The 9072-nt window shown below is 53.8% G+C and overlaps 1 pseudogene; it reads right to left on the bottom strand.

Moving 5' to 3' along the window:
* Positions 1-1208: 1208 nt before the first annotated feature.
* LOC142434551 (large ribosomal subunit protein P1 pseudogene) lies at positions 1209-1520 on the bottom strand (annotated as a pseudogene).
* Positions 1521-9072: the final 7552 nt, after the last annotated feature.

The following is a 9072-nucleotide window of genomic DNA, read 5'->3' as shown; positions in this document are numbered from 1 at the left end:
AATGCGAAAAAGTGCACAGCAAGGTTGTACCCTTTCGCCATACTTACTGTGTTTGCTGCACAAGCTCTCTGAGACGCTGGACAGTCGAACACGCAGTGTGGCATCAGGGGTGAAGGAAGACTCTCTCCAGCTTCAGTAAGTGTGGGGGTCTCTCACCTCCTGAAGCCATAGCTAGAGGTATCCGAGAACCTGCTGGGAATGCACCTGTGCTGGGAGGAGAGACCGTTAACTCCGGGCCACTGCTCATTCTCATTTTTCAAGGCCTCAAATGATGGTCAGTTCCATAGCCCGTCTTGGTATTAATTTTGCCACCATTCTCATTGCTCTCTCGTGGTCCTCCCACTTGCTCTGGTGACACTTTCCAAATAAGCTGGAAACACAGGCATCTTTCCTTCACGCTGTGCTTTTCAGAACATCTAGGCTAAGGGATACAGAGATGTGAGATTTCAGAGGACAATCCAGGAAGGCTTCCTGGAAAAGGTGGTATTTCTATGAAGCTTTTAAGCTTTTGATGCATTGATGTGTGTGTGAGGGGGAGAGGAGGGATGATCAAAGTCTTAGATGCAAAAATGCCAGAATGCAAAAGGGACAACAAGTGGTGTGTATTCTCTGAGCTATCAGGAGGATGAGGGGACTATGGGAGAGAGGTGCAGGAGTTAATGGCCGAGGGACCTGAACTACTGCGTGGCTGTAATGTGGAAGATGGCCAACACAAGTGAAACACAGCAGGGTTGGCCACACACGAACATGAGGTGAAGAGACCAAGCCAGAGCCTCATGAGTAGTTGTTTAAGTTGATAAGGACTGAATCATGGCCAAACAGTGTGGATGGAGAGAGGGACGATTGGGAGAGCTAGAGATGACACCTACAGGACGTATGAATAGGACAAGGATCGAGGGAAGGAGTAATACCCTATTTAATGTGCTATGTTAGAGGCTATCCATTGTCTATTTCAGTTAAGGTACTTTGTATTGAATGGTGCTATTTCTGTCCAAGAGCAAAGAGTCATGCTTCCCAGTGGTACTACTCAGTCCGGTCCATTTAATCTAACGAATCGCTGTCTTTGAGGATGACGTGAACTGATTGCCAAACTATTCTTCATTGCAACAGCACAGGCTTCCACAAAGTACTGAGCCTGGTTGATACACACGCACGGTCTTATTTTTTAGAGTTCAGTTTGGTTTGTTGAACACATTACAAAAGAGGGTTTAGTCAAAAAGACCAAAGCCCATGTCATCATCAGAGTCTTCAGACTCTTCCACTTTCTTCTCCTCGGCTGGGGCAGCAGCGGTGGGGGGTGCAGGTCCTCTGGCTCGTGCGGCACCAGCAGCTGGGGCAGGGCCACAGCCCCTACATTACAGATGAGGCTCCAATGTTGCCGCTGGCCAGGGCCTTGGCGAACAGGCTGGACCAGAGGGCTCCATAATGAGGGCGTTGATCTTGGCCTCCGTGACGGTCACCTCATCGTTGTGCAGGATGAAGGCCGGGTAGATGCAGGCGAGCTCGGAGACGGAGGCCATGATGCGGGCGTCCTGGGCTGGTGGCTGCCGGGCGCGGTGCTAGTCTCCAGATGAAGTGAGGGCTCACCCCAACGTGGCCTAGTTTCCTCTGAAGAACCGAGCACCTTACTGGCAGCTGAGACAAGAGACACGGCCTTCGTTCTATGTGGCCAGGAAACCCTTCTTTCAATAAATCGTGATGGAGAGGATGCAGCCTATTAGCCGATGAACGTGAGCTGCTGGAACAAGCATCCCCCAAGTTCACCAAGCCCTCATGCGAAGTCCGGAGCAGATGCCCCTGTGGTCTTCTCTCTTGGGTAGCTGGGAGCGCCAAGTGCTGAATCGGGAACCCAAGGTGCTTCCACCTAGCAGTCACATGAATGCAAGCGAGGCTGAGACACGCAGTCCCGGCGGGGAAGCTTCTGCCCAGCAACAGGTCTGTGCGCTGTGGAAGAGGAGCGTGACAGGGCGCTCGGTCGTGTGACTATCTCGGCAGAGAACAAGACAAATGGCAGTGCCCTGGTAATGCTTACCCTCCTGGGGAAGCTGAACATAAGACTGCGGAAATGACTGTGCTAGAGAAAGGCGGGGTCCTGAGGGAGGACACAGGGGAAGACTTCCCCTGCCCTTAGGGTGGGGTGGGACTGGGAGGTGTAAATCTGGAAAGCTTCCTGAAGAAGGTGCATCTGAGCTGTGACCTGAAGGGAGCATGGAGTTCACCAGGCAGGGGTGCAGGTGGGCGGTCTGGGCAGAGGAAGCAGTGAGCACAAGAGACCTGGAAGGGAACAGAGGCCCGTGGTGTTCTGGGAAAGGGCCCTGGAGGCTGCTAACCCACAGCTGGGTGCTTCTAGCCCAGCCCCTCCGCAGGACAAGCTGGGTGTCTACACCTGTAAAGCTTCCCAGGCTCCGAGACCCTTGGGAGCAGTTCTGCTCTGTTTCAGATGGTCGCTATTTGGGTCAGAATTGCCTTGATGGCACAGGGTGGGTATTTTAGGAAATGAAAGAAATCCATCAGGTCTGGAGTGTGGATGGGCGTTCCGGGTCAGGGCCCCAGCGGGGCATGATGTCAAAGGTGGAAACAATCAGCTGTTAATCAAAAGGCTGGTGGCTGAGTTCACCCAGAAGCATTCTGGAAGCAAGACCTGGAGATCTACTTCTGAGAACTCAGCCCAGGAAACTAATGGAGCACAGCTCAACTGACCCCCAAGGAGTGACCGTGTTGACGGCAAATGGTTGGAGGAACAGAGACTGTAGGGAGAGGACAGCAAGCAGTGGACTTGGCGAGGCCGTCAGGTTCAGGGCCAGACTGTTCAAGTGGGCATTCATTTCCTCCAACAACAAGTACCTATGGGATTCCTGTGGCTACCAGACATTGTTCTAAGCAACCGAGATAAAGGAGTGGATAAAACAGACCCAACCTAAGCAATCAGGAAGGGCCTTGGGAGGCAGGGTGAGAAGGCTGGACTTGATCCTAGGGGTAGGGGTCTCCTGAAGAGTTTGGCTTCCCTTGGTCCAGGCCTATTTAGGGCAGGGTTAGAGTGAACTGGCCTTGGGGGGGCAGGTGTGGGGGTGCCCCCTGCTGTCCTGCTGCCCTTAGCACCGCCTCCAGGGTGCGATGAAGCTGTCAGGGCCACAGCCTGGGATTGGCAGCTGCGTGTGGGTCCAATTTCCAGCATTTGGGCAGGCGCCCTTTGCTGGGGATAGATTGTTTACGCTGCCATTTGTTGTAATCATTTCTGATCTTTTGCTTATTGTGTCAAAGATAAACACCGCCTGGCTGATCCCCTGGGAACAGGACGCCTGCTCTTCGGGCTCTGTGAGCTGTCGCGTAGCACTTGGAACAACCTGTTATTTCCTTCCTTGAAAGAGGCTCATGAAATGATAGATGCATCTCCAGTAACCATAATCCCTTCCTAATGGTTAGGGAAACTGGAGCCATCTAGCAGGAGTGCCGTCTGGAAGAAAAATAGGAGAGTTAGAAAGACAAGCTTTAAAATATAATGGTGTCGTAATGGGCGAAATGAAACAGACAATGCTATTAGAATTCTGCCCGGTGTGTGCGGCACCACATCCACTGGAGAGCAGCCCCCTCTGCCAGGAGCCTCTACCTTCCCCAGAGTGGATGCATAGCTGGGCTTGGGAATGACTGAACACCAAAGGAGGAAATCTCAACTATTGGTTACCAGTGATAGATAAGTTCCTCAGCCTGCTGGGGGCCCCATCCCCGAAGGCCCTGCATGAATGGTTGCTGATTAAACAAACAGATGGATCTCCAAGGTGAACCCACAAAGAACTCTGAAATTGTGGGCGCTGCCAGTGCTCCCAGCCCTGAGTGGAACGCGTTCCCGGGAAGAGTTCACCTGACGGGAACTGCTATTGTCACGAGGAAGGTACTCCTCCCATCCTCGGCATACAGACAGAGAAGTGAAGGGGTAACGGAATTGACGCGCCCAGGGCCACACAGAGAGCTGACAGTAAGTGCGGTCATCGTACACTCCATCAGCATGGCCCGAAAGACAACGGACCCCAAACGGGTGTGCGTAAAATGCACGAGAACAAGAAAGCCAAACTGGCTTTGCCCTTGGTGGCAACCAACTCCAACCCGTTCCGTAGGGGTGATTGCAAGGGCTCCCTTGAACTCCATTGCACTTGGCCTCGTTAGATGGCACAGCCATCTCTCGCGTCCCACATGCTCTTCTCCGAGGGGTGGAGTCCAAGCCCCTCCCAATGAATCTCAGTGACTCTGTGCAACTTCCGGCTTGAGTCGCAGTAGATGCTGCATTTGCTCTTGGAGCTGGAGCCTTGAGCTGCCGTGTGGACCATCGCTGCTGTGAGAAAGCCAAGCCCCTTAGAAAGGCACCAGTAGGCAGTGTCTGCAAGCCTGGTCTTCATATGACCCCAGCCACGGGGCTGGTTGCAATCCTCAGTCTGAGTCACCCCCAGCCGTGGAGTTCTCCAGCAGAGGGCCCTGCAATTTGGAGCAGAGATAAGCCATCTCTGCAGGGAGCATCCTGTCTAACCCCTAACCCACAGAGCCATCGTTTCCAGTGCTAAATCTGGGGACGGCCACATGGGTTTCCAATGGTTGATTTTTTTTAAGTGATTCACCAGGCCTTTCTTCTGAGCCACTTCTGGGTGGACTCCAACCTCCCAGGTTTAGTCTGCTGCTGAGCTTGCCCATCTGTTGCACCCTGCACCACCAGGGGTGGGGGCTGGGGGAGGCAATGGTAGAAGATTGGCCGAAGTTTCGATTCTCAACCAATATTCAGCTACCATGTGTCAATGGAGTTGACGGACTAAGACAGACTAGGAAGAAAGACCTGGTGATCTGCTGAACCGCAATCCACAGAAACCTTATATGGCCCAAGAGTCCAGTCTGCCACTGTTCATGGGGGATGCCTAGGACCGGGTCATGTTTTATCCCAGACTGCTATGAGCTGAGTTGACAGCAGCGCACAAGTTCGGGATGACATTTTGTCAGGCAAGAATAGTTGCCAGAAAGAATATCAGTTCATGTGCACTGGTCCCTACTCTGGGCCAAGCATTGGACGGGGCTCGGAGGACACGGCCTTGACCTCAAGGAGCTCTCAGTAGAGAGGAGGAAAGAGACACATCAACGAGTCACTGCGTGTGCAAGACCAAGACTATGCCAGCGTGTCAGGATGCCAGGGCATCTGGTTGTCCGGAGGAGGGAGTGGTGAGCTTGTGGGACAGGCAAAGAGGGGTGACACTGAGTGTGGATCTTAAATGGGAGCTCACCCAGCAGAGCATGCCAGGCTGAGCCCAGTAGAGTTGTGTGAAGGGCTGGTGGTAAGGGCAGGACGAGAACGCTGCTCTGTGTGGCCAGAAGGCAGAAGCCATGGAGGGGTCGCTGAGGGTGCGGGCGATGGGAGAGCAGGGTCAGCCCTCAGCGGGGACTTGGCCCTGAATGCAATGAAAGCAACATGTGAGCACCCACAGGGCCTGTCCCAAGAGGAGTGGGCAGTGGGAGACCCAGGTCCCCTCCACTCCAAACCAGCTCCAGTGCCAAGCCAAGTGCACTGCGGGGGCCCAGGCTGGTCAGCAGACTGGCAGGGAGTGGGGGTGGGGCAGTGGGCCGGCTCCTGCGCCCACATGAATATACATGATTCCGCCCTGGAAGCCCAACTTCCTTAGCAGCTCTCTCTCTCTCTCTCTCTCTCTCTCTCTCTCTCTCTCTCTCTCTCTCTCTCTCTCTCTCTCTCTCTCTCTCTCTGAGCTTTATCTTGACAAGGTGGTGTCCTTCAGCAGAGGACATCGCGTGGCTCTTAGTTCAGCAGTTCTGTCAAGTCCGAGGCAGGCGTTTGATGTCCGCTTCATACATATGCTTAGGTGCTCGGAGCGGACGGTGAGGCCAGGGAGGGAGGTCAGCCCGAGGGGGAAGACTCCGCTCCCCCAGGCCTGCCTCCCTGCTCCGCCTCACAGCTGACTTTGGATGTCCGGGCGTGGACTGCATCCTAACGGCCTCACACGCGAAGCACCGGGGTCTGGGCCGGTATCATTCCCGCGCTGCCTCTGGTCCACCCAGTGACCGTGCCCCTGTCCCTCTTGGGGTCACAGACCCCTCCTCTGACAAAGGAAGGAATAGCATCGTGGTGGGGGTCAACAAACTTTTGTTTTGCTTTGTTTTCTGTAAACAATCTTTCCGTAAGTTCTTCGTGAAGTACACCTGTTTACGTCCCCTGGTCAGGTTCCCCTTTAACAATTTCTACTCAAGTCGCCCTGTGAGATTGGTTACGTCCTTCACATGGGAAATTTTCTTCTCACTCTGTTCTGCTTATTCCGGCAACTTTTTTTTTTTTTTTTTTAACAGCCAAACCCTGCTTCCAAACAAAATGCAAGCAGGTGTAAGAAGGCTCTTGCCACCAAAGCAGACGGTGGGCAGAGACCCCTCTCTGGCAGCCTCTCCCAGGGCTCCAGGTATCCGGCAGCCTCCCAGCTGCACTACGCAGGCACCCAGGGCCTCCCCACTCCCAGGCGCTGCACCTGTACCCACCTGTTGGCATGCTTACCCCTGGTTCATTTTGAAACGTTCCTCCGACTCCCATCCTGGGGGTGTGGTTGGACGTTTGCCCCTGCTGATGGAAAACACTAATGTTTAATAAAAACAACTGTGGATTTGGCAACAATTCAAGGAAATTTGTATGTTGTTTATGACAGCATCGGTATCAATTTTAAAATAGCAGCTCATGGACGTTGAAGACATATTTATTCCATCCTCAACAGTCCCCGAGGTTGCCTCTCAGAACATTCGTCCTTCCAGAAGAGCACTTGGAAAAGCGTCCTGGGCACGACAATCAGCCGATGTGGCCTGAGACATGCTCCTGGGTGGGATCTCTGCATTGGGGTGGGGAGCAGGCATTGGCTTTTCTAAGTGGATTCCCAGAGAAGACAGGGGAGCCCACACTGAGAAACACTGAAGTAGATGTTCAATGGGGCGGAAGAGAAAAGGGGAGAAAATGGGGAAACAAGGAGGAGAAGGTAAAGGGAGATGAGGGGCGAGAAACACTCTTTAGTTAGATGTGGTGGTGGTGGTGGTGGTGCTGGTGGTGCTGGTGATGGTGGCGGCAGTGGTGGTGGTGGTGGTGATGGTGGTGGTGATGGTGGTGGTGATGGCGGTGGTGGTGATGGTGGTGATGGTGGTGGTGGTGGTGGTGGTGGTGGTGGTGGTGATGGCGGTGGTGATGGCGGTGGTGATGGCGGTGGTGGTGGTGGTGGTGGTGATGGCGGTGATGGTGGTGGTGGCGGTGGTGGTGGTGGTGATGGTGGTGATGGCGGTGGTGATGGCGGTGGTGATGGTGGTGGAGGTGGTGGTGGTGGTGGTGGTGGTGGTAGTGATGGTGGTGGTGGTGGTGGTGGTGGTTGTGGTGATGGTGGTGGTGGTGGTGGTGGTGGTGATGGTGATGGTGGTGGTAGTGGTTGGTGGTGGTTGGTGGTGGTGATGGTGTTAGGTGATGGTGATGGTGATGGTGATGGTGGTGATGGTCGTGGTGGTGGTGGTGATGGTGATGGTGGTGATGGTGGTGGTGGTGGTGGTGGTGGTGGTGGTGGTGGTGGTGGTGGTGGTGGTGATGGCGGTGGTGATGGCGGTGGTGATGGCGGTGGTGGTGGCGGTGGTGGTGGTGGTGGTGGTGATGGTCGTGGTGGTGATGGTCGTGGTAGGTGTGGTGATGGTGGTGGTGGTGGTGGTGGTGGTGGTAGTGGTGATGGTGTTGTTGTTGTGGTGGTGGTTAGGTGCCATTGAGTTCCTTCCAACTTGTAGCAAACCTAGGTACAGTCTGCCAGGTCCTGAGCCATCTTTCCCAGCACCTTATTGCAACCACTTCACACTTCAAATAATCCATCTTGTTGAAGGTCTTCCCCCTTGTCACTGCCTTCTGTTATACCGAGCAGGATGCCCTTTCCCAGGGACTGGGCTCCCCTGACAACATGTCCAAAGTATGTGAGACGAAGTCTTCTCCTCTTTGCCTCTAAGGAGCTCTCTGGCCACACGTTTGTGTGGGGTGTGTTTGTTCTTTTGGCAGCTCCTGGACAAGATGGGAGCCCACATGCTCTCAACTCTTCCTGAGCTTCACCAGGTCCATCCCAATGTCTGGAGACCCCAGTGTCAAAACACAACGATGCTCCAGCAGGGTTTCTGATGGCCGGTTCTTCAGCAGTAGATCATCAGCTCATTCCCCGGGGCTGCCTCTGGGTGTACTCAACCCTCCAACTTTGGGGGGAGGTTCTATTAACAGCTTGTACCTCCCAGGGACTGAAGCTTGTACCTCCCAGGGACTAACTAACAGCCCTGCCGTTTCTGAACTCACTGACAACAGAACCCTCCCCCACCCCCACCCTCAGAAAACAGCATTTAATTCTGGTTATGTTTTTGAGAAATTCTAGCTTATAGATGGGTTTGATGACACGGTTTTGAGTCTGGAGTCCTTTGCGGTCATATCCTGACTGACTAGGTACATGTTATTTCTGTCTTCCACCTCTCTTAGCAATTTTTCCTTTTTACCTCCAAAGCTACAGGCAGCTCATTGGGCAGGGAGACATCCTCAGGCAGACGGGCAACGAGCACCAGCCTCCTGAAGAGAACCCAGGCCTCTCCTTGCACCAGTGTACACTCGCCAATCTTTCTCTGCCTTGTCCAATTACAGCCTATGAGGGAGGGGTGGCCAACAGTCCCTCCCTGGTTGACAGTGGCTATTGTAATTGACGGTGATCCAATGGATTTGGGTTCAAATTCCAGTGTTCACTTAATAGCAGCGGTGTCTGGGGACAAGCATCCTGGTCCATACAATGGAGACAACCCCCAGCTCCATATTGTGTTGTGAAGACCAAAGGAGACAAAGCGCTGAGCACAGTACCCGGAGCACAGTGTCCACCCAGGGACAATGAGCAGCATGATGATCGCTTACGGTGTCAAGAAGAACAAGACCTTGTATCTCTGGCCACCAGGCAGATGGATGGGCTCTGTGGGTGGTGAGCGAAAGCAGCGGCAGAGGCCCAGACTGAAGCAATGCTGCTGCTGTTGTGGGTGCCGTAAGTCCGTTCTGACCCATAGCAA

Source organism: Tenrec ecaudatus, chromosome 1, assembly GCF_050624435.1.
Source record: "Tenrec ecaudatus isolate mTenEca1 chromosome 1, mTenEca1.hap1, whole genome shotgun sequence".
Taxonomy (NCBI): Eukaryota; Metazoa; Chordata; class Mammalia; order Afrosoricida; family Tenrecidae; genus Tenrec; species Tenrec ecaudatus.
The sequence above is the reverse complement of the archived record's forward strand: the minus strand, read 5'-3'. Positions and strand labels throughout refer to the sequence as shown.